Below are 27922 nucleotides of genomic sequence, written 5' to 3' on the forward strand. Positions count from 1 at the left end.
CAATTTACCAGCATCCGCCCCCCTCGGCCTCCTCCCCAAGCACGTCTCACCATGGGTAAATCTGGAGAATGCAGAGGAAGGAGGCAAGTTGGTAAGGTAAGCACTGGGGAGAAACACAAATTGGAAGTAAAGCCATCGAAGCAACACTGTCCTGTGTCATTTGAGGCTGTTCTATGCTTTTATCACAGAAAGCCTGAGTTGAACCAAATTAATGTGGGCCCTTTAAAGCCCTGGTCCCACTTGTCTTGTCCTGACTTCCTCTTAGGCTCAATCAGAACAGATTTGGACAGGAAGAGCCCCTCCTCCTCTTAATCACTGTTCCCAGTGAGCAACACCTCTGCCCTGAGGCCAGCTGTTAGTGGCAGGAGGGGCTTACTGAGATTAGCAGCCATGTTTGTCCACATCACGTCCATACCCCTCATGACATTCACCCTCTGCCTCTGGATCACCCCAATGTGAGGTGGGTCCTGGAACACTCCTGCCAGCCACATCCCAGGTCAATAACGTTGGGTCTCAGGCGGGGCTGCCTCTTCCCCAGGACCAACCTCCCATGCCCACTGCGGCTAAGCAGCTCCCGGAGAACTGTCCATGGTGACCTTGCCCTCCTTCTGCAGGACCTGAGGACCACGCTGGAACTCAGTCATATTCACATGTGCAGCCAGCCCATCCCTCAGGTGTGGTCAAATGAAGAAATAAAGGACACCCCGGAAGCCCAAGGTTCAGGTAATTCTGGAAGCACACCACAGAGGCAAAAGGCTGATAAACTTTACTGTTTAAAACTTATCAGTTGGATGGACTTCCCTGGTGGTGCAGTGGTTAAGAATCTGCCTGCCAATGCAGGGGACATGGGTTCGAGCCCTGGTCTAGGAAGATCCCACGTGCCGCAGAGCAACAAGCCCGCAACTACTGAAGCCCATGTGCCTAGAGCCTGTGCTCCACAACAAGAGAAGCCACAACAATGAGAAGCCTGCGCACCCGCTCACCGCAACTAGAGAAAAGCCCGCACGCAGCAATGAAGACCCAGTGCATCCAAAAATAAATAAAAATTTTAAAAAATTTAATAATAAGACTTATCAGTTGGATGTATAAACAAACAAAAAAGGCAAATGAAATGAAATGTCAACAAAATTTTAAAAACAATTTGTCATATGCATATTAATATCCTTAATATATAAAGAGAGCTTAAAATCAAGAAAATGATAAACACACAAAGAAAAAAATGGGTTACAAGCAGTCCATGAAAGAAGAAATACAAACGGCATAAATATATGAAAAATCCTCAACCTCGGGAGAAATCAATAAAATCAACCTATTAAACTGGAAAAGATTTTTATATCATAGTGCAGTGTTGGTAAAAATGTGGAGGAAGCAAGCATGCTCATACACCGATGGTAAGCTGACTAATGTCTATCCAAACTTTGATGTGCAGGCATTTTGATCCAGGGATCTATCCCACAGAATGTTCACATTATATACCCAAACATACATGCTCAAAGACACCCAGTATCAACAAGAGTGTGGAGAAACAAGCACATTCATCTATGGCTAGTGGGAATGCAAATTAGTGTCATATTTATGAAGAGAAATTTAGCAATATGCACCGGTAACCCCTTAAAGTTTTACATATCCTTTGACCCAGAAATTCTACTTACAGAAATTCACCCTTAGGAGATCATAATACACCTAAAGATTTAGCTACAAAGATGCTCATAGGCTGTTTTTAATGGACAGGTAGAGGGGGGCAGGCAAAACATAAATTTGTAAAATGCCAAGACTGGGTAAATAGCAGATATAGAAATAGAGTGGAATTCTAGGAAGTGATTCCAAATTATGCCACGGTCTTCTGGTTAAAAAAACGGTAGATTGAAAACCTGTGTTGATCTCCTTTTCCTTCTAAGGCTCCACTAAAATGATAGTAAAGGAATTTTTTAAATTATATAAACTTACAACATTGAAAAGAACAGAAAAGAGGCAATTAGCAACCCATTACAGGACGACAGCAAATGGACAAGAGGCATAACTGAGATATAGCAAGACAAATGCTCAGAGAAAGATGTGGACAAGAAGGGTGTGATCTGCTCTGTAGACTCCAGAGGGTGAGAGAAGCAAGGATGCCAGGCTGTGGGGAAGGGTGGGGAGTGAGGCTGAAAATGGGGACTAACTGGAAGTAAGAAAACAGAAGACTGACACTTACACACACCCTCTCTCATTCACTCCCTCTCTCCCACGCACATGAACCTTGCAGGTAGGAGACTGCAGGTCCCCCCCTCAGATTAACTGAATGACAAACGGGCCACCCCGACTAGTAACCAGTTCCCCGAGGGTCACTCAGAAAAGCTCCCCAGCTGCTAACCACTAAGCCAGAAGGGGCAAAGGCACAGATGCAGAATGAAGGGCCACTGGGTGCTGTAGGTCCCTGAGCAGAGGAGTGGAAGGGATTCAGAGCCCAGCGTAGGGTCTGACCTCCAGGCCACTCTGAGTCCCAGGTAAAGCCAGACTAGCAGCGCTGCCAGAGGCATGTGCTCTCCCAACCCACACATCCGTGTGGACAGTCCCTTCTGCCCTCAGTCTCCCCACTTCCCTTGAGCTCTGCCAGAGAGTTGGGAATGGAGAATTTGTTTCCAAAGAAGTCAAATGTGCATCACTAGCCATCCTTTTCCTGAAAAAGTCAAGAGATGGTCTAAACCAGGAGTGACATCTTTGAAAGAAGAGGCCCAGTGAGGTACAGGGTGAGGTGTAATGTAGGGGCTGAGCCCAAGGAAGCTTTGCTCACTCTGAATTTTCCTGGGATTTCTACACAGAGAGAACAACAGCTCAGAAAACAGGCGATCTGTGACTGGATTCTCTCAGATGGTCAAGGTGAAGCTCACAGCAGAGCCCCCTTACCTCCTTGGGCTGAAGGTGATACTGAAAAGGGAGCGAGACCTCATGGGGTGGGGGTAGGGGGCAGGAGCATCCCTCCTCAGCCTGGTAGGCAGGTGACAGTCCCAACTCCCCACTGGGTGGGACAGTCCCGTCTAAAGGCAAGGAGACAGCTCTCGCTCCTTTTCTAGGCCTCCCTCTCCATCACTGTGAACTTGACCTCTGTAAATGTGCTCAAAGGGCTCTCACTTTACTTAGGGCCTGAGGAAGCCCTTTCCACTGGTTTTTAAAGACAGTCAATATTTACTTGCCTGTCACAGTGTCTACTTTCTAAGAATTCCAGAAGGCTGTGTTCTGGCCTTTAAGATCCAGGTCATGCTGGAAAAATACTTCCAGTTGGGTAAGAAGAGGATCTTCCATGGAGCCCCTGGCTCAGTGATGCCACGGAGCACTTGGCACACCTTTGTGCCAACCTGAGAGCAAAGGACAGGAAACTGGTCTGCTTTTATGGATCTGGACCTCTGTCATGTTTCCAACAAAGATATACACATAGAAAGAGAGCATCCCTGATGTTCCAGGGACTGTTGGAAGGCAAATGAACCAATCCTTGCCCCCAAGGAGAGCCTAGTAAGAGATGGGTTTGGAGGTTCACATAAAAGTCAGGTGTGCGAGTGGCAAAATGAACCGAGCTCTCACAGCCCAGCACAGAAGCGTGCACTCATCGCTTAGGGGCTTGTTCCTTAATAGTAATCCATCGTTCGTTGGCTGGTGCTAACTCAGATGGGTCCTGACTCAAATCATCAGCAAAGGAAAATGTGTCAATTTCCACAAGCTTATTTCACGTCTTGCTTTTATCACCCTTGGGGTCCATATAAACTGGGGAGCGAGGTTCAGGCAATATTTTGGGGTGCTCATGACTGCAGTCAAGGTTTAAGGTCTTACTTACATGAGCAAGTTATCATCCTCCTCCTGAGAAGTGAATGGGGCGCCCGAGGGGATGTTTTCCGAAGGTCCTGTAACGTGGTTCTGTCAGGCACCCAACTCCTTCCCTGCTGCCGCTCACCTGGCCTGACACAAACCTGCAGCAGCCACGTCAGAGCCAGCAGCCGCCCTCCACCCTGTGGAGCTAGATAGAGGTTCTTCTCGCCCGAGAACGGACCTGGGTCCCTGGGCAAGGATGCAGGGTTCCCACCACTGTTAAGTAAAAGTACATCCCCATTCCAACTGGCACAAGGGATGGAAAAATATCACAAGATCCAAAGGGGGCCCTGCTACTGACTTTAGCCTCCATGGGAGGAAAATATAGGAGCCTCCAAGGGCCACATGGGCCCCTCCAGTGCTTACTTAACGTGAGGAGGAAATTGCCCCACAGACACCCACCAACGGATGCAGAGACACAGAGGCCAAGGGCAGTGACGAATCCCAACGGCCACATCCGACCACCTCCCGGCCATAAGGAAATGGAAAATTTCAAGGATACAGCAAAGATATTTTTTCTTTGGGGTTGGTAGTCCTAGATGGGCTTTCAGCTGGGACCACTAAAAAGACAAACAAAACAAAACAACTATACAGACACATGTAGCTCAAAGAGATGTGTGTGTGTGTGTGTGTGTGTGTGTGTGTGTGTGTGTGTGTGCGTGAGCTCAAAGGGGTGCACACACACACATACATATGAACGTGTGTGTGATACACAAGCCAAGAAGCCCCGAAGGCATAAATGTGGAAATCTAAAAATAAAACGAAGAAACCTTCGGGAAAGCAAGTGGAACCCAACGATTTGAAGGTGCTTGAGTCATGGGGGGTTACAGCAAGCCTCAGACAGAGAGCCCAGAAGACCTGCCGGCAGCAACCACTAACACACTCATTCCTTCCAGGACAGTGATCTCAGCAACTTCCACCATTACTACCCCCTTTCAACTTTTAAAGCAACTCAAGTCCCAACTCTAATGTTCTCAACAATTATATTATCTAACGATATTATACAGGCCCATCTCATGCATCAAATCTCATTTCAAAAAAGAATTGCTTGGATGGGCCAAGTCATGGTGATGTCTTGACCTGGTTAGAAAAAAACGTCTCTTTGGGAATGCATCCTGTGCAGCAAATCCTCTATCTAGGCCCAAGCATCTAGAGTGGTCACTCTCTGTGCTAAAAATCGCTGGCTCTGCGCTGGCAGCAGGACAGATCTGAGACAGGCCGGTGAAGAAGGTCATGGCTCTGATAACGGCCTCAACTCCCTCACAGGAAAAGAGATTAAACCCTGAGACCCCACCCAGATAAGGGCCACCACACACCACAGGCCCAGCGGCACCGGAACCAAAAAGGTAAAATGGGAGGGCAGGAGTGCTCCCTATGATATCTCAAAGCTGTGAGTGATCGATCCGGCCGTGGTAGCTGCACGGCATCAAGATGCCCCATATATGCCTGAGTGACACATCGTGGGGGACAGGAATGGGCACTGGGGTTCCAGCCTGATAGAAGTCAGCGAGATGCTTCCACCTCTGGAGTCCTAACATCCATAACGATGTGAATCTGACTTAGTGTCGGGACTGACCTTGCTGGATTGTTACAGGCTACATGGCTCACAGGCCACGGAAATGACTACAACTGCTGTGCCTTCTACATAGCCAAGCCAAGCATTTATGGGATCAGTTGGGAGGATTAAAAGCAGAGAGGACAGGATTGGGCAGGGTGGGGAGGGGGGGGCACCAGGATTCAGAACTCTTAGCTCACTTGGAAGTGGGAGCCCAGAGCCCAGAAGCCCTGCTCCCAAGTGCTGGGGCCAGCACCAAGTAGATACTCCTTGATTCTACCAGGAGCTCGAGGTAGGACAGCCCCCTGCTCACAAGTCACGGGCATGGGGAACAACAATAATAACAGCCAACAACTCAATAGCATTTACAGTATACCAGGCACTCCTAGGTGCTTTACAGGTACTGACTCAATTCTCACCACGGCTCTACTGTGTACATATTATTTTGTCCATTTTACAGATGAGAAAACTGAGGCACTAAGAGTTTAAGCAAGCAGATTTGAACCCAGGAAATGTGGCTCCAGGGCCTGTGCTCACCAGGGATAGCCAGGGTCTGTGCTTCCACACACTTCTGGATTAAACAGTCAACATGAGTGTGCATGGGGAATGACATTTATCGAATGCCAGCGAGCGTGAGCGCAATCTTGAGGCATTTTCACGTGCTTGAACTCTGGGATTCTCTCTCCTCCACTCTCCTCCCCAACTTCCCTGCAAGCCTGGTTACCACCTGATCCAACTCCAACTCAACCATCACTTCCTCAAGGAAACTCTGGCTCCCTCTCCACTAGGTTATTCGTTGACAAGACTCCCTCTACTAAATCTTTTATCACTGTCCATGGCTCCACGTTATTTGGTTGTCTGTTTACTTAACAAAGGCTTCTCTCCCTGGCTAGACTCTAAGCCAACACTGTCCAGTAGAACTTCCTGCAATAGTGGAAATATTTAATATTTGTGCTGTCCAATGTGGTAGCCATAGCCATGTGTGGCTGTTGAGCACTTGAAATCTGGTTGAGGGGTGAGATCCCTGCTTCCTGGACCAGCATCATCATCATCACCTGGCAGCTAAGAAGAAGTGCAGACACTTTGCTGCACAGCAGAAACTAACACAACATTGTAAGGCAACTATACTCCAATAAAACTTAATAAAAAAATTTTTCCACTCCGCCCCGAAAAAAGAAGTACAGTCTCAGGCCCCACCCCAGACCTCCTGAATCAGAATCTGCCCTTTAACAAGATCCCCAGGTGATTCATGTGCACGTGAAAGTCTGAGAGGCCCTGCTCTAGAGTACTAGAGGGAGAGCGAGGAGTTGCATTTAAACCAGCCGGCTTCCATTTTTTTGATCAAAGGCATCTGACTCACTGTTATGGGTGAGTGGCAGGCCCCCCAACGATAACCAAATGACCAAAAGCAGCAAGAGCCACAGATCAGAGAGCTGGCCTCTACTGAGCACCATGGGGAAAGGAGCGTCACCGTGTGGCACCGATACAGGAAAGAGGGAAGAAACTGGGGGGTGGGGAGCAGGGGAACCAGTCCTCTGACAAGACTGGGATTCTGTGAGGCAATGAGAAAAACTGATCTGGGCCACAGGGATGTGAATAGAGGGTGCAACCATGCACACACGTGTGCACACATGCACATGCACAGAGGTGTGGAATTCAAAATGGTGCTGAAGGGGTATCAGTCTTTGAGCTACTACCAGAAACTCAGTGTCCTAAGTTAAATGCATCTATTCATTAAAATGGAATTTACAAAGAAATTAGCAAGCTCTACCATTAACCTCTGAAAAGCAGCTGTCTTGCTTCTGAGACTCATGGGCTGGAAACTGGAGCAAAGGTAGATCCACAATGGTGCTACCTTGCCTCTTCCCTCCCTATGCTCCATTCCCGCCGAGCAGGACTTCAGACGGCTTCCCCTGAATCCAGCCTGCAGTGTTGCACACAGACTTTGGTAGTGATCAGCCACGTTGCTGGAATGGGACCTACAAGATGCCCTTCCACACCATAACACGCTTGTACTGAACACCATTCATGCGTAGGAAACTCCTAAGAGCATCTGTTTTTTTTGTGGTGATGATTCAACATATATTTGTTTTTATTTTTATTTGTTCACAGCTGGTCTATGCCCAACGGCTGGCTGGATAACCCTCCAGCCGTTCCTAACCCCTCTTGCCCACCTCCACTACCAAGGCTGGAAAAGCTTACTAATCCCTTCGCAGCCTCCCTTGCAGCTTGGGGCGACCACATCTTACTCCCAGAACTGACAAGACAAGAAGCCAAAACACTAAGGAGGGCAAAGCAGAGAAACTGAAAAAACTCCTGTCCTTGACGTCATTGTTGAACTGCCAGATCGACACCAGACAACCACTGTGTTCACCCCAACTTCTTGTTTTATGAGAGGATGTGTTACTCAGACCACGATTCATTTGCTTTTCGGTTACTCACAGCCAAAAGCATGCCTGTGGTCTTTTCCTATCCCCAACTCCTCTCCCCCCTATATGCTTCACCTCTTTGCCCACTTATTATTTCCATCTAGTTTTTGCACCAGCCTCCAGACTGCTCCATTTTCCCTTATTCTTTTCCTATTCACATCCTCCACTCCCAGCCCATAATATAACAGGCTCAGATGCCCAACCCCCATTTTTGAAAGGTCAAGTCTGAATGTCCAGTCGTTGGTCCTCATGCAGCAACCTCTTCTGATCTCTGGCAACTTTAGCCTAGCTACAGATTTTACCCAAAGCTGAAAGAACAATGAGCAAATTCCATTATTATGTTTCTTTACTTCTTGGATTACTGTTATGAGCTAATAAAAGTACGTAAGGATATTTCTCAAGTGCATTTATCTTGAACAAATCTTGAATTTCATATCAGGTACGCAGACTCAGCCAGCTCATCCAGGCTGACACACCAACTAAGACAGAAGGCCTTGAATAAGGAACATCTGACAGCAGATGTGTAAACAGAAACACAATTTATGAACTAGCCCAGTGCTCTTCCTAACACAGACTGATGTAATCTGGACGCTACTTGGCTGGGCCCTGCAGCCTCCCTCCAGCACTTATTTGGATATATGATTAGGAAAAATATATTTTAATTTTGATTAAGCTTAAGATTTCCATCTTTCAGTTTACCACTTAATACACGTTCAAACCGACATGTTTTCTGCAACTATGGACATGCCTCAGCCTCCTTCAGGTGGCGAAGTGCTGAAAGGCAGGAACCGGGTCCAAATGGCACTGCGTCCTTCCACGCTGCACCCACCCGGGGCCAGGTCTGATCCCATCCCCCAAAACAACAGCAACCAAGTCAAAATTAGAAATTATATGGCAGTTGCCAGTCACAACCGAACAGCCATTTCTTACCTGTACATGCTACATAAATGAGTCACATTTTCAGGGCTCCTTCATCTCAAGAATGATTCACAATTTTTTGTGACTCAGACACACCACCCCATTCCTGCTCTAGTTCATAAGGAGTGTGGAGTGAAAGCTTCAAGGTATGGACAAGTACCCCAAGAGTAACCTGGGTGGGGGGCAGGCAGGCAGACCAGAGAGGGATGGGGGTTCACCAGTACCATCACACAAGGTTGAGCATATTCTCCAACTGCAATGCTTGATTTGCCCAAACAGGAATCTTGCTGCCACGTTCAGATCTATTCATCAGCACGCAGACTGATCTATTTGTTCTTTTACAGCTGGTATTTTCCCCCTTCCTTAGCTTTGTTACTTCTTCACATACCACACAAAAAGCTTCAGAAGGGTCACCTTTCCCCAACCGTGAATATGAGCAAGAAAGAAAACTCTCTTATCAGATCACATTAAATTAACATTCTGAAGATTCTTCTGAAATGATCAATTTCTTTCTGGAACTTTCTCTGACGAGTACATCACTCTGTCATAACATAGCCAGTTGACTGGTGTTTAAAGCAGAATCTTTATGCACTGAGCACTTGACTATGGGTGCTGGGAAATTGCTCAGAACCGATCACCCCCAAGGCCCCTGCGGGTTCTAAGGTGCTGAGGGCCCATGGGCGGTGACTGGTTCCCAAGCAGTGCCCCGCTTGTGTGCAGGAGTGAGCCCAGCCCAGTGGCTTCCCATCACATCCTTCCAGATTTGGCTACGGGACTTTCATGACCCCAAATCATTTACCAGCAGAGCAGGGGGTGGAAAGAACAAGAGGCTTTATAGATAGAAAGCTCTGGGTATGAACCCAGCTTTGTGTGACCCCAGGCATCTTACTTAACTTCTCCAAGCCTCATTTTCTCATCTGTAAGTTAACACCTGCCCTGCAGGTTTGTTTTAAGAAACACAAAGAGTGCTGGAAGTTTCTGGCCCAGCGGGGATGCTCAACACTCGTCGATTACCAATAATCCTCGTCCTCATCACTATAGTGAGGATACTCCAGAAACACACTCACTCACCTATGTGATGCAGAATCACTTAAGTACAGGTACTGCCTGGTCCGTGTGTGTAGCCGGTCAGGGTTTTCATTCTCTGGCATGTCCGTGGGTCTGCCTTAGATTCTAAGGCCTCAGGGATGGGAGCGGAGTGAGGGCAGGGCAAGGTCTGGATAACGTAGCAGAAGAAGGCACGTTCCCTTTGGAGATGAGGTGCCTGTTATTTTTCTGGGAGATGTGGTTTACGATCACAATCCAGTGGGTTAGCCAGCTATCTGAACGACGCAGAGGCCCCAGATCTAACCCTGACTCAGCTGCTTCTTCCAAAGCCGTGGAGCCCACACCACTTCCACAGCCAGCTGTTTGATGAAGAAAATGATCACCAGTCACAAAGAGCAAGTTACCACAACCTACTGGCACTACCAGAAGCAAATTAAAAATCTGTTCCTCAATCCATCTGGGACGTAATGGGGATAGGAGTTTCAACTTTATTTGTAGGAAGGATGGCATTGAAGTGTTCAGTATCAACTCATATGCCAACACCCCTCTTTCCTGCAACCCCAGGCTTTCATAATTATTAGTGGAGCCATCTGCTCAGCCAAATGAAATGTGCAATCTCCTGTGCATATAATTAGTGAAGTCATTTTAATTAATTAAACAAATTAATTAATTGCAAGGAGAGTGCAACCATATCCTAGGAACTGCATCCAACTCATTTATTCTGCATGCGTCTAGTGGGCTCCTACTGAGGGCAGAGCCCCACACTCACGCTCTGAGAAGATGAAGATGCTCCTGGCATCTTCACCATTAGTAGAAATGGAACCCAATATGTAGTCGCCGATGACCACCCATTCTGCTTAGGGTGACCAATTCATCCTGGTTTTACCGGGATTGTCTTGGAGTCAAAGTTCAGGTCGGGAGAACCCCGTTGATCCCAAACAAACCAGGTCATCCTTGCTTCTACTTGACCTGAGTCCAAGTTCATCACTAGACACTTCACTTACCACTGGAAAGGCGACGGCTAATATTGGGCCTCCTGCAACACGGCCCCCTGCCATAGCAGACACTGCTAATTGATTAACGAGCTCTTATTTGCTCCCAGACTGAGCCAGCTCCAAAGCCATCTTACCTTTGCTCCATGCAGCCACTATTAATCACCCTGAATAGGAGGGTCAGAAAATTAATTTTCCATCTATGCCCTAGAATCATAGAAGCTCTAGGCTAGCAAAGACTTTTGAAGTCTAGTAATCACTCATCCAGAGCTTAAATCCCCTCTAGAGTATCCTCCACAAGTAACCAGCCAGCCTCTCCTTATATACTTCTAATGATGAGGAACTCACTATTTCTTTTTTTTTTTTTTTAATCGATTTCTTTTATTTATTTATTTATTTATTTATTTATGGTTGTGTTGGGTCTTCATTTCTGTGTGAGGGCCTTCTTCTAGTTGTGGCAAGTGGGGGCCACTCTTCATCGTGGTGCGCGGGCCTTTCATCATCGCAGCCTCTCCTGCTGCGGAGCACAGGCTCCAGTCGTGCAGGCTCAGCAATTGTGGCTCACGGGCCCAGTCACTTCGCGGCATGTAGGATCTTCCCAGACCAGGGCTTGAACCCTTGTCCCCTGCATTGGCAGGCAGATTCTCAACCACTGCACCACCAGGGAAGCCCCAAGAACTCACTATTTCTTAAAGCAACTCTTCCTATCTTCAATAGTTTTGGCTGTCAAACTCCTTCCTTAAATTACTAAAGTGTCTCTCTTATCAGTCTCTTTTTGGGGACCACATTACGGTGCTTCAAATAATGAAACACAGTTACTAAATTCCTCCCAAGTCTTCCCTTTTCCAGGCCCAATTTCCTTATATGTAACACACATGACTTGGTTTAAAGTTGGAGTGCTGTCCCAGTCTTACAACAACCCATCTAAGTGCCTCTTGGGGTGCGGTACCCAAGGATGCCCCCCATGCCAGTTACCTTGCTCCTGGCAGATTCTCTACTCTGCTATAGCATCTGGCAGCTCCACCAGGCACTGGCTCATACCAACACCCTGACGCCGTTTCTGAACATGCTACTGTTGAGCCACAGCTCCATCCATCTGCCACAGGACTTCCCGGGAGCTTAGCAGTCCCGCGATAGGAGAAACCCCATGAGATAGTAAGAAAATATCGTATAAATTACCGACTGCCAATTTCCCTGTTACAAACAACTTGCTCTAAAGGTTTGCTTAAAAGTAATTGCTCAGAATCTTGACAGCATGTAGCCACAGAAACCATATTTTAAATGATGGTTAGACTCCCAGGCCAGCCCACAAAAGCCTTCTGAACTCATAATGTACCTGCAGCATAAAACTAACAGTGCTATTTTAACTACACACAGCCACCATTTATATTATGGTTTCCACGGTAACACACTCTGCGCTCCATTTCAGAGAACCAGACACAAAGTAAACCTGGTGCTGCATTTACTCTAGGTTGTCCCTGTGGGTGGCGAGGTGGATGGGGGTGTTGACCTCAGGGGAGAAATGACCCTAGTCACTGGTCCCCCCAGCTCTGTTCAGACCCACAGGTCCTTTAAAGTGTGTGGTCCTAAAGGTCCAACGGCCTACACACATGAAGGCCTGTCAGGACCAGGTGAGCTGTGAGGCTGCTGCCCGGAGGCCATCGGGAAGGAGGCCAGTGATCATGGTTACGGGGTTTGGTTGTGTTTGTGGTGCTGGTGCTTTTCAACCATCTCCTGCAGACACAAGAACGGGGATGGTTCTCAAAATCAGAAATTTAAAACTAGCAAAGTCACTAATTATCGTGTCCCTCTCTAAGTCCTTAAGAGGGATAGTTACAAGTTGGTGTTTACGGCGACTGGAGGGGAGGGAGAAGAAGATGCATTGACACCGAATGGACAGCAGTGGGGATGCCGAGCAGAGCTTCTGAGTCTCAGTTCTTCCTTGTGGAAGTTCCACACCCTTCCTTCTTTCCGCCTTGACCAACCAGGCCACCCTCCCTCCCCGCCCCCCGGCGACCCTGAGAGCTGCTTCTCTTCTGAGGAGACTATGGAACAATCAGGAAAGTCGTGGCCATGTCTCCGGGACATCCGCCTGAAACAGGAGCAGCTGCACCCACCTGGCGGAGGGCAGGTGTTTGCATGGACAGAGCTGGGCCTGGACCTGTAGACCCTGCCACCCACTAGTGCCCTGGACTTGTTAACTACAGAGGCCAACCTCCTCCAGCCTCAGCTTCCTCATCTCTACACTGAGCACAATGCCCTCCTCGCAGGACTGTCGCGACTAATAAATGAAAGGCAATAATAACAACAACTGAACTATTTGGTAATAGGTCTTACCAGTACCGCTCTATATGCACTTGGATGAACTCATTTAAACTGTACCAGAACCCTATTATTTCACAAAGGAGGAAACTGAGGCCCAGACAGCGTGGGTTATTTGCCCCAAATTGGGCAGCTAATAAGCAGCAGGACCAGCATAATAGATAAAAAGCTGCTTTGAAACTCTGTCATGTTACCTAAACGGTGGTCATTCTTATCGTTAATGACCGACATAGGGCCCTGCCTGAATGCTCAAGTCTGGATTTTCTACCACAGGGGACCTGAGTGCGTCCTGCCCTGAGCTCCCAAGGCTCAGCTGGTGTCTCCTCCAGCCCCAACTATGGACCTCACCCTGGCAGCCTCTCAGTAGTGCACGCTGTTCGCTAAACATTATAGCCCCCGTGCTGGTTCAAAGGCCTCCCCCCTCACCTGACCACCCTGTTTAAAACCGCGAAATGCACCTTACCCCCCTCACTCCCTCTCACCTTCCTTATCTCATTTTTTCCCATAGCACTTATCACCTACTAACCTACTACATATCGTATTTATTTATTGCTGGTCTCCCTAACGAGACCATAGGTTCCAGGAGGGCAAGGAATTTGATCTCTTTTGTTCCATGCTTTATCCCCAACACTCAGAACAGTGCTAGACACGTGGGCAGGCATTTGGTAAGTATCTGCTGAATGAATGACAAATTCATCTTTATTGACATAGCAAAAATGTCCATAACATCTTGTTAAGCAAAAGAGAGCAGGCCCCTAAATTTTATATAAAACGATCCCACCTCTGTAAATATATCATGTGTGTGTCTGAGCACAGGTGTGAAGACACAGAAAAAAAATCTAGAAAGATACACATGAAAATGTTCATTGTGACTGTTTCTAAGGAGTAGGAGTAAAAACAGTTTTAACTTCCTTCCAAATGTTTTACAAAGACCATGCATTATTCCTATACGTTTCTAAACCTATTTATAGTTGAAAATGAACACACTTGTGCACGCTTGTGGGCAGACACACAGCAGAAGCATGCAACTGGTTATTAGCGACTGACGCAGGAGGTCAGGACTGGTGGCAGCACAGAGTACCCACCTCCCAGGTGGTGGGCCACACAGCATCCCCACTCATCCATCAGCAACGCCGAGAGAAATCACAGGATTAGGTCTACAGGGTCTGGCACTCAGCAGCACCCCCCTCAGGACTCCTCCCAGATCCAACCCCGCTTTCCTGCCTCTCTGGAGCAGTCTCAGAATTGTTTAATCCTGTGATTATTTGTAAATTACACCCGAAGGTTCCGGAACATGTAAAGCAAATCTAAGACATCAAGTGAGGTATTTTGCAACAAAAAAACTCACTTCGCATTAAAAAAAAAAAAAAAAAAAAAAAAAAGCCTCATTCTCTCATGCCTGTGTTAAAGAGGAAGTCGGGAGGACTGAATTCCACCCAAGCCCCTGGGCCTGGCTCGGGCACAGCCTCCGACGTGTTCTGCATAGAGGGGCTCACAGGGCACCCACCCACGGACTCACACGTCCTCCGTCACCCACAAATCACCGAGGCACTGACCACAATGACACGTGCAAACTGAGGGCCAGCTGTGGGCCCGGCGCAAGGCCAGGTGCTGTGAGGTGGAAGGAAAGGCAACCTAAGATGAGCCCTTCAAGGAAGGGCTAACACACGAGAAAGACGGAAGAAAACAATCACCCTTAATGGAACAGCACTTACTAGCCCAGTAGTAAGACTTCTGAGAACAAAGAGGTAAGTGCAGGAAAGGAGGCTTCGGGGAAGAGGGCAGGCTGCACCCAGGCCTCGCTGAGAGCCGGGCCCATGGTGCGCCCACAAGAGAGGGGCTGAGGGCCAAGGCCGGGCCGAGGCAGGTGGGCCTCAGTGCCCGCCACACGCCCTGCCGCCTCCCCTGCCCTACCTTCCAGGCAGAGCCTGCCGCTCTGAGCGCCGCATGTGTGCGGAGAGCCGCCCCCAGAGAGGGCACACGCTCCCCGAGCCAGATGAATTTTACCTCGAAGTGACAGAAGCTTTCACAGCTCGGTTGATTTCAGGAGCCCAGTGGAGCCAGAGAGGAAGAGAAGGCAACACTTGCAACTGTGTCCTGAGCCAGGGACTCTGGTCAACCCACAATGATTCAGAAAACGGTCTGAAAGGCCTCTAAGAGCAGAGATGCAGGCAAGTCTCATGGCTTAGCTTGAAAGAGCTGGGGTAGAAATAGCAGAGGTGGAAAGACAGAAAGGAAGGAGGAAAAAGGCCAAATCAAGGACCTCAAAAAGGGAAAAGAAATCAAGAGAGCTGGCCAGGGCAGGGAACGGAGCAAGTGGCATCTAAAGAGACCATCTGTCCTGGTTTGCCAAGGACGGAGGGGTGGCCCAGGACTCAGGACTTCTGGGACGAACACCAGGACAGCCCCAGGCAAACCGAGACGAGTTGGTCAGCCCAGTGGTAGCATGTCACTCCGGGATGCTGAGGGGTTGCTGACCCCTTGGTGCTCTCCCTCCCTCCTTCGTGGACCTGTCACTGCCCACTGGCACCCCCAGGGCAATGGGAAGGATAAGGAGGTCAACATACAGACGTGACCATGTGCCTCTCCTCCTAGCTTGAGTCCTCTCATCTCAACCATGCAGACGTCTGAAAGGGTTCAGGCAGCAGAGAAAATTCTTTACTGTTGTTGTTAAAATAACACCTAGAATCACAGCCACTATCCTTTACTCAACTGTTTCTCAGGCATTGGGCTCACCAGCTGCCCAGCTGGGAGAGGACATGGTGCTCCGCCCTTAGGGAAGTGCCATATCTGTACATGGAAATCAGAAGCAGCAGAGGGGCTGTCACACCAGCTCCTGAACCCCTCCCTGTCCAGTCTCCATCCCCCTCTGCCCTCTCAGAGCTTCATTTCCCATCTGCCTCTCCCCAAGGCAGGTCCTGAGAGGGTAAAATCCACTCACTCAACAAGGACTTACTGAGCATTTACTGTGTGGCAGACACTGTTAGGGACCGTGGAGAACACAAAGAAGTTACGGTTCAGTGGTTGGGGGTGGGGTGGGGTGGCAGGGTGGGGCTGGTGTAGAGAAGGGGAGAATCATTCAATAGTCAACACTTAGTCACACTGCCCTTAACAGACGCCAAGAACTGTACTGGAGGAATAGAGACAAGTAACCAGACAACTGCAAAACCATTCTAAGTACAATGATGGTGATGTGGGGGCACCTATCCCAGTTACTGAACCAAATACCAACCCACCTCACTTTAGCCTGGAGGTAAGTGCTATGGAGAAGGAAGGGAGGGAGGGAGGGCGGGGAGAGGGGGGAGGGAGGGGGAGGAAGAAGGAAAAGAAAGGAAAGAAAGAAAAGAAAGGAAGGAAGGGAGGGAGGGGGAGGGAGGGCGGAGGGAGGGGGGAGGGAGGGGGAGGAAGAAGGAAAAGAAAGGAAAGGAAGGAAGGGAGGGAGGGAGGGGGGAGGGAAGGAGGGAGGGAAGGGGAGGAAGAAGGAAAAGAAAGGAAAGAAAGAAAAGGAAGGAAGGGGGGAGGGAGGAAGGGAAGGGGGAGGAAGAAAGGAAAGAAAGAAAAGAAAGGAAGGAAGGAAGGAGGGGAGGAAAGAAGGAAGGAAAAGAAAGGAAAAAAAGAAGAAAGGAAGGAAGGAAGAAAGGAAGAGAGGGTGGGAAGACCAAGCACTGACCTGAAAGAGTGAACCAAATGATTCAGGAGATAAAACCCATACATAAGACACAATTAGTGTACCACAGGATACAGGGCAAAGTGCTACCCTGGAATACAGACTTTCAGCACAAAGAGACACAGAGCTGGAGAAAGTCCACAGCTTCCCAAAGGAAGTGCAAGTAAAACCTGAGATGAAAAACTGATGAGGGAGAGTTTGCCAGGCAGGGAGAAGACAATAGGCACTTGTGATTTTTCCCAAAAAATGAAAAAGCAAGTGTATAGTCATTACTCAAAATGTTTCAAAATGGCACACCTACTCACAGGTCTTTGGTTTAAGTACGTGGGGACCTTGTCAATGGTGACTTTCACAAATGTAAGTTATATTTAAGTGGAAAGACAGGCATCAAATCTAATTTCAGCCGTCCGGGCTAAGGAGGCAGGAGATCGAAACATACTTAATTTTGTAATGCAGATCCATGTGCATGCTCCTACACACGCACACACCCCTCAGACCCTCTCTATATGTCTATCCTCAAGTGATCCAAACTCCATCTTTCTGTTAGAAGAACTCCATAATTCAGGGAAAGGGAAACTGAATTATTAGGGACCATCTACAAATTAATAACTGGGAATCGACCACATTGTTGGTTTGCTGTAATGATATTCACACAGTATGAATAGAAAGGCCACGTGTGGTCTGATGGTACACTGGTCGGTCAATAAGAAGTTAACAACTATTGACTGACTGTCTATTTAATGAAGAGCCCTGAGTTGGTATTGGTTGGGGGGGGGGCGAGGAGGAGCCCGTGCACAGGATCAGTAGGAAGAAGGCAGGATATGGTGAAAACAAATGGAAGACTCATAAGACACTGAGCCTGGTCCTAGCTCCACCACTGACAAGGCCCTGGGTGAGTTGATCCCACGGTGAACTTCACTTCCTCATCCACAAACATGTGCTACCTACCTACTTCTCATTTACTGAAGTGAGAAAACATAAGCCTGAGTGCTGGGAAAAGCAGAAGGCTATGTACAGTGCCTCTATAGTGTCGTGGGATTTGGAGGTGCCTCCCCAGCTTCCTTACCCTACTTTCCCAACAGTCCCCTGAGTCCCCCAGGCAGTCATTCATCCCATCCCCTCCACACGGTGCTGGTTCAGGAAAGCACAGGATCTAAGTCGAGCCAACCAGGGGCAACTAGACTCAATTACAAGCCTTTGGCTGACCCATCAAGGAAGCTTTTTCTCCACTGGATGAGAACAGGAGCCTGGGCTGACATCTTGGGGGCAGAAGGGGAGGTCATGTCTGAGAAAGGAACCAGCAATGAAGGCGAGAAACTGTGTCTGAGGCACCTCATTCGAGCCTTTGATAAAGCCTCACCTGATGCCAGGATGGGTGCTCCATCACATAAGCCAATGCATTTTCTGTTTTTGCTTAAACCAGTTTGGATTGGCTTTCAGTTAATCTGTCACCTAACTGACATAAAATGAGAGAAAATATGGCTAATCAATGTTATAAACCTCTCTAGTCCCTCAGCAAATCCATAAACTACCCAGGGATTCGCTTCCTACCTAGTGTCCTCTGTCCTCCTGAGGGGGTGAACACATTAAGGGGGTCACTCAAGGAACAAAAAGAAGAAAGGCAATCATAAGCAGTTAAGTCTTCAGTGATTACTGGGCCTGCCTTTGTTTGCTTCCTATCCTCTGAGACCAGTGAGGGTCCTAGTGATGGAAGAGATAGAAGGGGGAAAAAAACCCTCCATGATAAGCTGAAGAATCAGTTTCCATCTCAGCTCTACTTTTGCAGGTTTCTTCCAGATGTTTACTTATTCTCTTTCATGGTAACCACTGAAGAGCCCAGAGGAACAATATGGGTATCCCATTGATTTATTTTATATCTTAAAAAATTACACAGAGCCTGCAGTACTGAGCTCATGTTCAGATTAAGTTTGCTGGAAATCTAATTTGGGATGAGTAATTTAATTTGGCTACTACAATTAAAAGTGGCGCAGTATTTGTGTTTTAGAGGAAAACCGTATTAGATTCATCTAATCTTATTAGGTGAATATCACATTTAGATCACATTATATCTGGAACAGACATATACTGGATTGATTTCTTTCATAAATCACTCAGAAGACCAAAAGAGACTAACCTTCTCCCCACTCCCCGCCCACCCACCTGACACAGGTCAGAGCAGGTGGTAAATGTAAAAGAGGCCTCGTGGAGAACCCCGCTGCAAAGTCCTGGAATTCATGCACCCAAAACACCACCTACAACAAACTCTTGCATTTTGCGGTGGAGTAAACTGAGGCATTGATGGACAAGAGACTTGCACAGGGTCGCAGTCAGTGAGTGGCAGAGCTGGGACTACAGCTCAGCTCCCTGACCCCTGGTTTGGGTCCCTGCCACTCTACTACGTGTGTTTTTAATAAGATCTAACACGAAAAACAGCCAGAGATCCTCTGAGACTCCACTGCTACTCAGCTAAAACCACGGAGTCATCAGATACCATCTGACGTCTTCCTGCCTCTCCTAAGTATCCTGGGAAGATACAGAAGTAGGTCTCAGTATCTCCATGGGTGACTTAGACCAGCGCCCCAAAGCCTTCTTGTCAAGTCCATTTTCTTGATGACTACTTTCAACCCCCTGACTCCCAGATAACTAAACTTCACATTAAGAACATTCAAACCATATGATGGGTCAGAAAAAAAAGAATCTGCATTGCTTTTTTTAAATGGTATTAATCTCAGGAGTACTGCTAACTGGGCATATTCAGCGGGTGTGATATCACACATCAGGGTTCCAAGTATAGAGTTTAATCTAAAAAAATTAGGTTATGAAGCAAAATCGAGGCAAGAAGAAGTTAGATAAAAATATTTGTAACGTATGACAAGTTAACACATACTGCATAAAAATCTCTTATCAGTGACTGAAAAAAGATGGAACACTGCAAAATAAAAATGAAAAAGGATGCAAAGAGGCAATTCACGTACACACACACAAAGATTACCAATGGCCTCATGAAAAAATGTTCAAACCTATTACTAAGCAAAGGCTTTCAAATTCAAACAATGCAATACTGTTCTCAAGAAATTGGCAAAAACCAAAACCCAACTATAATGCCCAGGACAGTCAAGGGTGCTCTGAAATAAGAATCCTCAAACACCACTGATAAGAGTGTAAATTAGTCCACATTTCTGAAGGCCCATCTGGTAAGATGTATCACCAGCCTTAACAGTAAGCAAGGATCTTCCCTGAGGAAACGATCAGAGGAACATTCAAAGATTTATGTACAAGGGCAGTTATAGCAGCACTATTCATAATAACAAAAATCTAGAAAAACCTAACTGTACTATAATAGAAAAATGGCAAAATGAATTATGATATTATCAATACAAGGAAAAATATGTAGACGTTAAAACTTATGTTTTTGAAAAATTTAAAGACACAGGGAAACGCTCACAAAATGATGCTAAAATTCAACACCCTTAATAGGATAATTCCATTTTGTAAAGAAAATATATATCACATATTTTATATGCATTATAAATGCAATATATATTTATATATGTATAATATATACTTATATGCATTATAAATGCAAATTTATTGCACTATAAGTGCAATAAATGGTGGCATATTCAGCTAAATATCCAACAAATATTCACACTCCTTTTCAGAGTGTAGGGTTTTCACTGGAAAGTGGCTGCCCAGCCAGGGACTTCACTTCCCAGCATCCCTTGTACCTCCGTGGCACCATGTGACTATTCCCACCAATGGAGTACAGGCAGAAGTGATGTGCAACACCTCCAGGCTAAGGTGGTTAGAAAGTGATGTGCCTTCTCCGTGCTTTCTTCCTCCATCTGCCAACTAGATGCAGAGGACCCCAAAGCCCTAGGGAATGAAAGAGCCATAAGATGGAATGAGCCTGGGCCTCTGAATCACTCATCGGAGGGCTGACCACCAATCAGGAGCACCTATGTTGGACGAGTCAAAAATAAGCCTCTACTGTGTGAAGTTATAATTTGGAGTTTTAATTGTTTCTTCAGCAAGTGTTACTCTAACTAATACACACATACAGAAAAATTACTGAAAGGTAAACTACCAAATTTAATCTGATGCACTGTACGACAAAGTATAAGGTAAATTATTTTCAAAAGTGTATTCTTTCCACCACAAACGTGTCTTATTTTATAACCAATAAAGATATTAAAAAATAGGGACTTCCCTGACGGTCCAGCAGTTAAGACTCCATGCTTCCACTGCAGGGGGCAAGGGTTCTATCCCTGGTCGGGGAACTAAGATCCTGCATGCCGTGAGGTGTGGCCCCCCAAAAAAAGAAATTAAAATAAAAAATCAAACTTTAGAGGGCAATGCTATGTAATGAAATCTCTCAGTGAAGTACTGAATAAGGTTACAAAAATTAAAATGTAGAAAATTATAAAGACTCAAAGAAAAAATATCTAGATGTATAACATTTAAAAATCTACTAAAACAATTCCAGACAAATGATTGTTCAAAAATGATCCAAAGTTAAATGAAAACAAACTAGGAAATACTGCAATTTATACAATATATGAACTATTAGTAACCTTTAATATGTAAAGAGCACTTAAGAAACTAGTGAGGGATACATACAATAACTGGGGGAAAAGATATAAACACCTAGTCACAAAATAAAAAATACTAACATACACTTATAAAAAGACTTTCAAGCTCACTAATAATCAAATAAATGCAAATTAAGATCATCTTTATCCTTCTATCAGATTGGCAAACATTTAAAATATTGTGAATATAGCATTCAATGTGGCTGAAATTATGATGAAATGGAGGGAGTTCAAAATGGTATCATATTTTCAACAAATAGTTTGGCATGATAGGAAAAAAAAGCCTTTAAAAAAGACTTTGACCTTCTAAATATTTGTCAAAAGAAATAAACAAGTATGCAGAATTGCCTCAATGGGGATAAAAGATGAAACAACTTAGATACCCATCTGTGAGGTACCTGTTAGATAAATAAATCATGGCATGTGTGTGTATATTCACATATTAGAATTAATAGACAGACATAATTTTAAATTATGATGAATATCTAAATGTACTAAAGTACAACAGTGCCCACAATATAAAAAAGCAGGATACAAAACAATACAGATAGTATAATTTCTTAATTGCTTAAAAGTGTATATGTATAAGAACTTATGTTTTAAGTACATAAGGAAAAGTATAGAAGGATTTTTATCAAAATGTTGTTCTCTCCAAGGGGTGGGACTATGGGTGACTTTCATTTCCTTCTTTATACTTTTCTATATTTTATACATTTTCAACTATGAAAATATATAAATTTTATTTTTATGTTTTATTATGAAAAATAATAATAAACATATACAAAAGTAGCAAGAATATATTTACCCATTGCCCAGCTCCTATTATCACACGTGGCTGACTTTATTTCATCCATACCACTCTATGCCTCCTACCCCTGGATTGTTTTAATGTAAATCCTGGATATGTCATATATACATGAGACATAAGGACTTTTTATAGTTAACATACTCAAACTCTCCACTGTATTATTTTAGAGTAAATATCTGATATTTCATTTGCAAATAAATGCTTTAGCATGTATCTTTAAAACATACCCATAATAACAAATCACACCTAAAAATTAGTAATTTCTTAATATCAAATATCCAGTCAGTGTCCCAATTTCCCCAATTATCTTATAAATGCCTTTTTACAGTTGGTTTATTTAAATCAGGATCCAAACAAGATTTACATTTGCACCTGGTTGGTATGTCTTTTGTCTCTTTTAAAGTTTATTATATAGTGCCCCGCCATCCTTTTCCAGGCCATTTTATTTATTGAGAAACATGGGTCATAGGCCCAAGAACTTCCTGATTGCATCCCCATGGTGTCTTTTACCAGGCTTCTCTATTCCCTGTATTTCATTTCAACTGAGATTTAGTTTTAGTGTCTAATCAACTTCAGGTTCTATTATATTTTTTATAAGACTATTTCAAATCAACTGTATTATTTTTATAAGCAGACAAAACAATAAAGCTTAAAAAAATTTTTAAAGGAACTCAAAGAAACACCAGTCTTTCTAATTCATCCATTTTAGCAATTCATTAAAACGCAGTATCCAAAAGTTTTTTTGGAAGGCAGGCTAAACCAATGCTTTTTCACAGCAAGGATGCTCAGTGACTATTGATGGTCTGATTTATTTTCCAAACACGCTGCTTTTACAGTTTAAATCTATCTCCCCTTCTGCCTCAGTGCTGAAGTCCACCATCCTCTGAGCAACGGCACACCCTCCACTGGAAGCTTACATCATCCTATAATTGCAATTGTCTTCAATTTTCCTTTCTTTCTTTTTTTTTCTTTCAATGTAAGCACATAATTGAAAATTTGGAAATGAGAGAAAATGAAAGAAGGAACCACTCTTAATTTCACCCCTCTAACAGAGTCATTGTTACCTATACACTCTGTACCATCTTTATTAGGGATAATATTTTGTACCAAACTGTAATCCGTGAATACTGGTTTTAATAACCCTTTCATTAACATTAAATACATTTAAAATATCTGTAGCTTATGTTAAGGGTATAAAACATAGCAATAATAAATATAGTGTGTCCATAGCCCAGCTTGAGGAAGAGAACTTTACTAATCCCCTACACAGCCTCTATGGCTGCTCCTTCTTCCTAGCCTTGCCTCCCGTCACTATCCTGAATCTTTGTCTATGCTCACTTGGTCTTATAGGTATTGCCACATGCACACGGATGTCTAAAAACTATATCATTGGTTTTGCATGCATCTGAACCTTATGTAATTGGAACCACACTGCAGCTATTCTACAACTTGCTTTTTTACTTAATGTTATATTCCTGAGAGCCTTCTGTGTTGTCATAGCTGCTATGGTTCATTCATTTTAACAGCACAGCTAATATAGCTACATTCCACAGTAAGACTATGCCACAGTGTGTACTGCAATTTCTGCACATAAAATTATACTGTAAATATCTTGTCACAATGCTATGTATCTTCAAAATAATTATTCATTATAGTAGAGTATTATGCTGAGAGAAGAACTATTTAATTTTATAGTTACCCAACTGTTGGACATTAATGGTGTGTGTGTGTGTGTGTGTGTGAGTTTGCTTTGCAAATAATGCATCAGGGAAGCATCACTGTCTAAACAGCATATTAAATATTTTGTATTATTTCCTTCATGGAGGGATGTGGGAAGATGGTCCACAGAAGTGGTATTACTGGATCAAATGTATGAATGAATAACATGATTCTTTAATACACTGTAAAACTGTTTCATAATATTGTAATGACATCAGAATTGGGGATCATCATTAAAAACGGGTTCTTTTGCTAATATGTTAAAATAGTACTTTACTGCTGTTTTAATCTACATATCTCTTATTACAAAATTGAACATTTGCCATACATTTGTTTAGTGTTATATTTAGTTATTCAAGTGCTCTACCAAGGTTTTAGTACCTTTCTTTTTAATTTGTTGAGCATTTCACATAACAAAGATTAATTCCATCATGTTACTGCAAATTTTTTCCCAGGCTATTGTTTCCCCACTGGTTTTTTACGTGAAGAAATCTTTGATTATCCTGTAACTTGATGGACTATTCTTTCCCTTTTTGAGTGTTTTTCTTTTGTTTCCAAGCAATATTCAATTCTACTGCTTTCCTATGCATCTACATTTTGCACTTAATTGTTTGATCTATCTGCAATTCATTTTGATGAAGTCAAATGATTTTTTCCAAATTGCTAGACATCAAAATTATTTATTGAATAATTTTCCTTTCCCCATTGATTTGCGATGCCTTCTTTATGATTTATTACATTATTTCTGCGAGAGTCTATTTCTGAACTGTCCTAGTTCACTTATCTACTTCCTCCTCTTCTGCCGGCCCCACAGTGTTTTAATTACAAAGGCTTCATAATGCATTTTAATATCTGGTAGGGCTACATATTTTAATATCCAATAGATCTAATTCCCTTCCCCCCAAAACCATTTTCATAATTCCCCTTGAGGTTCTCATCTACTTATTTTTCCAAACAGACTTAAAACCATCTGGTGAAATTTTTAAAAATCTTGATGGGACTTTGAGAGGAATGGCATTAGACTCATGAACTAATTCCAGAAGTATCCAAATCCTGAATTTTAATCTCACCATTTAGAAATAAGGTCTTTAGTTAATCTCTTTAACTCTTCTTGGTTTACAACTAAGCAATCTGTAGTTAATGATTATTTTATTCTTTTCTTTACAGTATTTATTCTCTAAAGTTACTATTTTTATAACTTTCTGCATTGGCTTTTTGCTTTGATCTCAGTCATATGTACGTTTATGAGGCTCCAATAAAGTATAATGCCAGTGGACTGTATGAACTCAATCTTCCTTATCAGGTTCAGGAATGGTCATTTTATATATTCCTTTTTAAGTGGTTTGTAGAAGTTAGAAGTTGAATTGATTGAATGTACTTTTGAAATTAATGAGATTATAACATATTTTCACTAAAACCATTTAAAATATTTCATTTGATTCATTATGTGAATCAAATGAAAGTATATGTATATGAAGCCATTCCTACATTCCAGGAATATAACCCACTTGGGTATGGTGGAACATTCACATACTCTAGTGTTGAAATCTACTCACTAGAATTTTATCTAATATTTTTACATTCCTAAGCAAAACTGGTATAGAGCCTCCCTTTGGGGACTTGCCAGATTTGTTATCAGGGTCATGTTTGCTTGAAAGTAGGATCTGGAAGTTTTCCATCTTTTTTCTAAATCCTGGAACACTTTACATAACACAGGAATCACTGGTTCTTTGAAAGGTTAAAAAAAATTTTCAAAGGCCTTTTTATATTTTAAAATATGCCACCTGGCACCTATGTCCATGTGGACATTACCGTGTTTGTATACATGACACTGTAAGATATTGATCTCTAATGGAACGGGGAGTAGATTTATTGTAATTTACTGCCTTTTCTTCCCCAGCTGAAAAGGGAGTAAATGTCCAAGATGATGAAGACCTAGGAAATAACCCATTTTCCCAGGCTTTGGTTCCAAGAGCCTCCTTTTTAGAGGCCCATCAAGGAAGCTATACAAGGTGGTCAGAAAATATTGAATGCTAAACCATCCAAATTTCATTGAGGCTGACCAAGTTTGGCAACCACAACTTTACCACTGACATATGGAACTAAGAAACCTAAGATCTGAAAAGACAAGGGGATCACCAGTCTACCCCAGGTCACCTCTAGTTCTGTGGTAAAGGTATTCCAAATTTCTAGTCCACAGAACCATCTGTTCCAGCTATAGAACACTGCATCTCTTCCACAGCAATAAAAGCTTGTAACTCTAAGGCTTTCTCTGCTTACTGCAAGGCTCCTGGACCAAAGACCCTGCAAGCACTTCCAGGGGACCATAAATAAAAGATTTAGCATTGCTATGGGCTGAATGTTTGTCCTCACCCCCCCAAATTCATATGTTAAAGCCCTAGCCCCCAATCTGATGGTATTAGGAGGTGGGGCCTTTGGGAGTCAATTAGGTTAAAATGAGTCACAAGGGTGGAACCCCCATGATGGGATTAGTGTCCTTATAAGATGAGGAAGAGACACCAGAGCTTCCTCTCTCCACAAAGAAGAGGTCATGTGAGCACACAAGATGGTGGACACCTACAAGCCAAGAGAAGAGGTCTCAGAATAAAACTTACCTTGCCAGCACCTTGATCTTGGACTTCCTAGCCTCTAGAACCGTGAGAAATAAATTTCTATTATTTAAGCCACCCAGTCTATGGTATTTTGTTATGGCAGCCCAAGCTAAGACAAGAGGGTTGTGGTAATGTCTGCCCAAAAGAACGCTGAGCTGTAGCTATACAGACTGCGTAGCCTGTTGTAGAGTGAGATACACCTTAGGAGAAACAAGTGGTACGGAGTCTGAACCAATTACGATTGAGTGTCTACTAGAACATGCAAGGACGGTGCCGTATGAACATATGTGACAATATAAATAGCACTCAAACAGTGACACTGCCCAGGAGTGAGGCTGTGAACAGGGCAGTAACTGCAGATGTAAGTGTGCACAGAACAGTCTGCTCTTTCTTGATGAAGACACATTTCAGTTCATGTCCACATTCACAGAGGATCCATGAAACGTTAGAGATCGATGAAATGTTAGGATTGTCAATCAAGGTGATGAGTGTTAGGATAGTCTGACAGGAAGACAGGGACCTCAAAACCCTCTTTGGCACTAGGATTCCATGATTCCATTCAGGATTTCATATATGCAGGCAGTCTTTTTGTCCCCTCTACAAGGGCAGAGATGTTGCTTTCACACCAGTCATGGCCTCACACAGACGCTTAATCCCTGGCTGGAAGGCAAAACATCTTTGTGGCAAAGCCAAGCAGGAATGTGAAGTGAAGCAGAATGAGAAACATTTTGTTGCTGTTTTGGATGCCAGGGGTGGTTCGGTGTATGATTGGGGGGGTTTTTTGTTTTGCTTTAAATTTATTAATTTATTAATTAATTTATTTATGGCTGCATTGGGTCTTCGTTGCTGTGTGCGGGCTTTCTCTAGTTGTGGCGAGCAGGGGCTACTCTTTGTTGCAGTGCATGGGCTTCTCATTGTGGTTGTTTCTCTTGTTGCGGAGCATGGGCTCTAGGTGCACAGGCTTCAGTAGCTGTGGCACGTGGGCTCAGTATTTGTGGCTCGCAGGATCTAGAGTGCAGGTTCAGTAGTTGTGGCGCACGGGCTTAGCTGCTCTGCAGCAGATGGGATCTTCCCAGACCAGGGCTCAAACCCGTGTCCCCTGCATTGGCAGGCGGATTCTTAACCACTGCGCCACCAGGGAAGTCCCTGGTTTGGAGGGTTTTTTTAATTACTTCAAAGGGCATCTTAAGAAGTCATACTCTTTTGGCAGTTCCAAGATGCAACTGCTGCTACAAGTACTAACACTTACTAGCAACTGACTGATGGACACACTGCTTTTCTCAAAAGTACCCTTTCCCTTCTGGGGCTTTTCAGACCCAACTAAGTTTTCTCTGTGTGTGTGTGTGTGTGTGTGTGTGTGTGTGTGTGTGTGTGTGTGTGAGTGTGTGCCTATGCACATGCAGAGACGTAGCACACAACTG

General features: G+C 44.4%; 1 protein-coding gene and 1 long non-coding RNA gene across 17 annotated transcripts in view; one reads left to right on the forward strand and one right to left on the reverse strand.

Annotated features, from left to right (window-relative positions):
• Positions 1-27922, reverse strand: part of TRERF1 (transcriptional regulating factor 1) — a 197977-nt gene that overhangs the window by 83975 nt on the left and 86080 nt on the right. Inside the window, exon 1 of one of the 16 annotated variants that reach the window (XM_082345957.1) lies at positions 9814-9909. The exons of the other annotated variants lie outside the window; for them this stretch is intronic. The gene's annotated coding sequence lies outside the window, so the exon portion shown is untranslated. Of the gene's footprint in view, positions 1-9813; positions 9910-27922 lie in introns of those variants that run through there. 16 annotated transcript variants of the gene reach the window in all.
• On the forward strand, positions 11484-27853 carry LOC309607462. The gene is made up of 3 exons (XR_014232408.1): positions 11484-14851; positions 16219-16356; positions 20627-27853. It is a non-coding gene; the product is annotated as an uncharacterized lncRNA (long non-coding RNA).

This window comes from Balaenoptera borealis, assembly GCF_965194805.1.
Source record: "Balaenoptera borealis genome assembly, chromosome: 12".
NCBI lineage: Eukaryota > Metazoa > Chordata > Mammalia > Artiodactyla > Balaenopteridae > Balaenoptera > Balaenoptera borealis.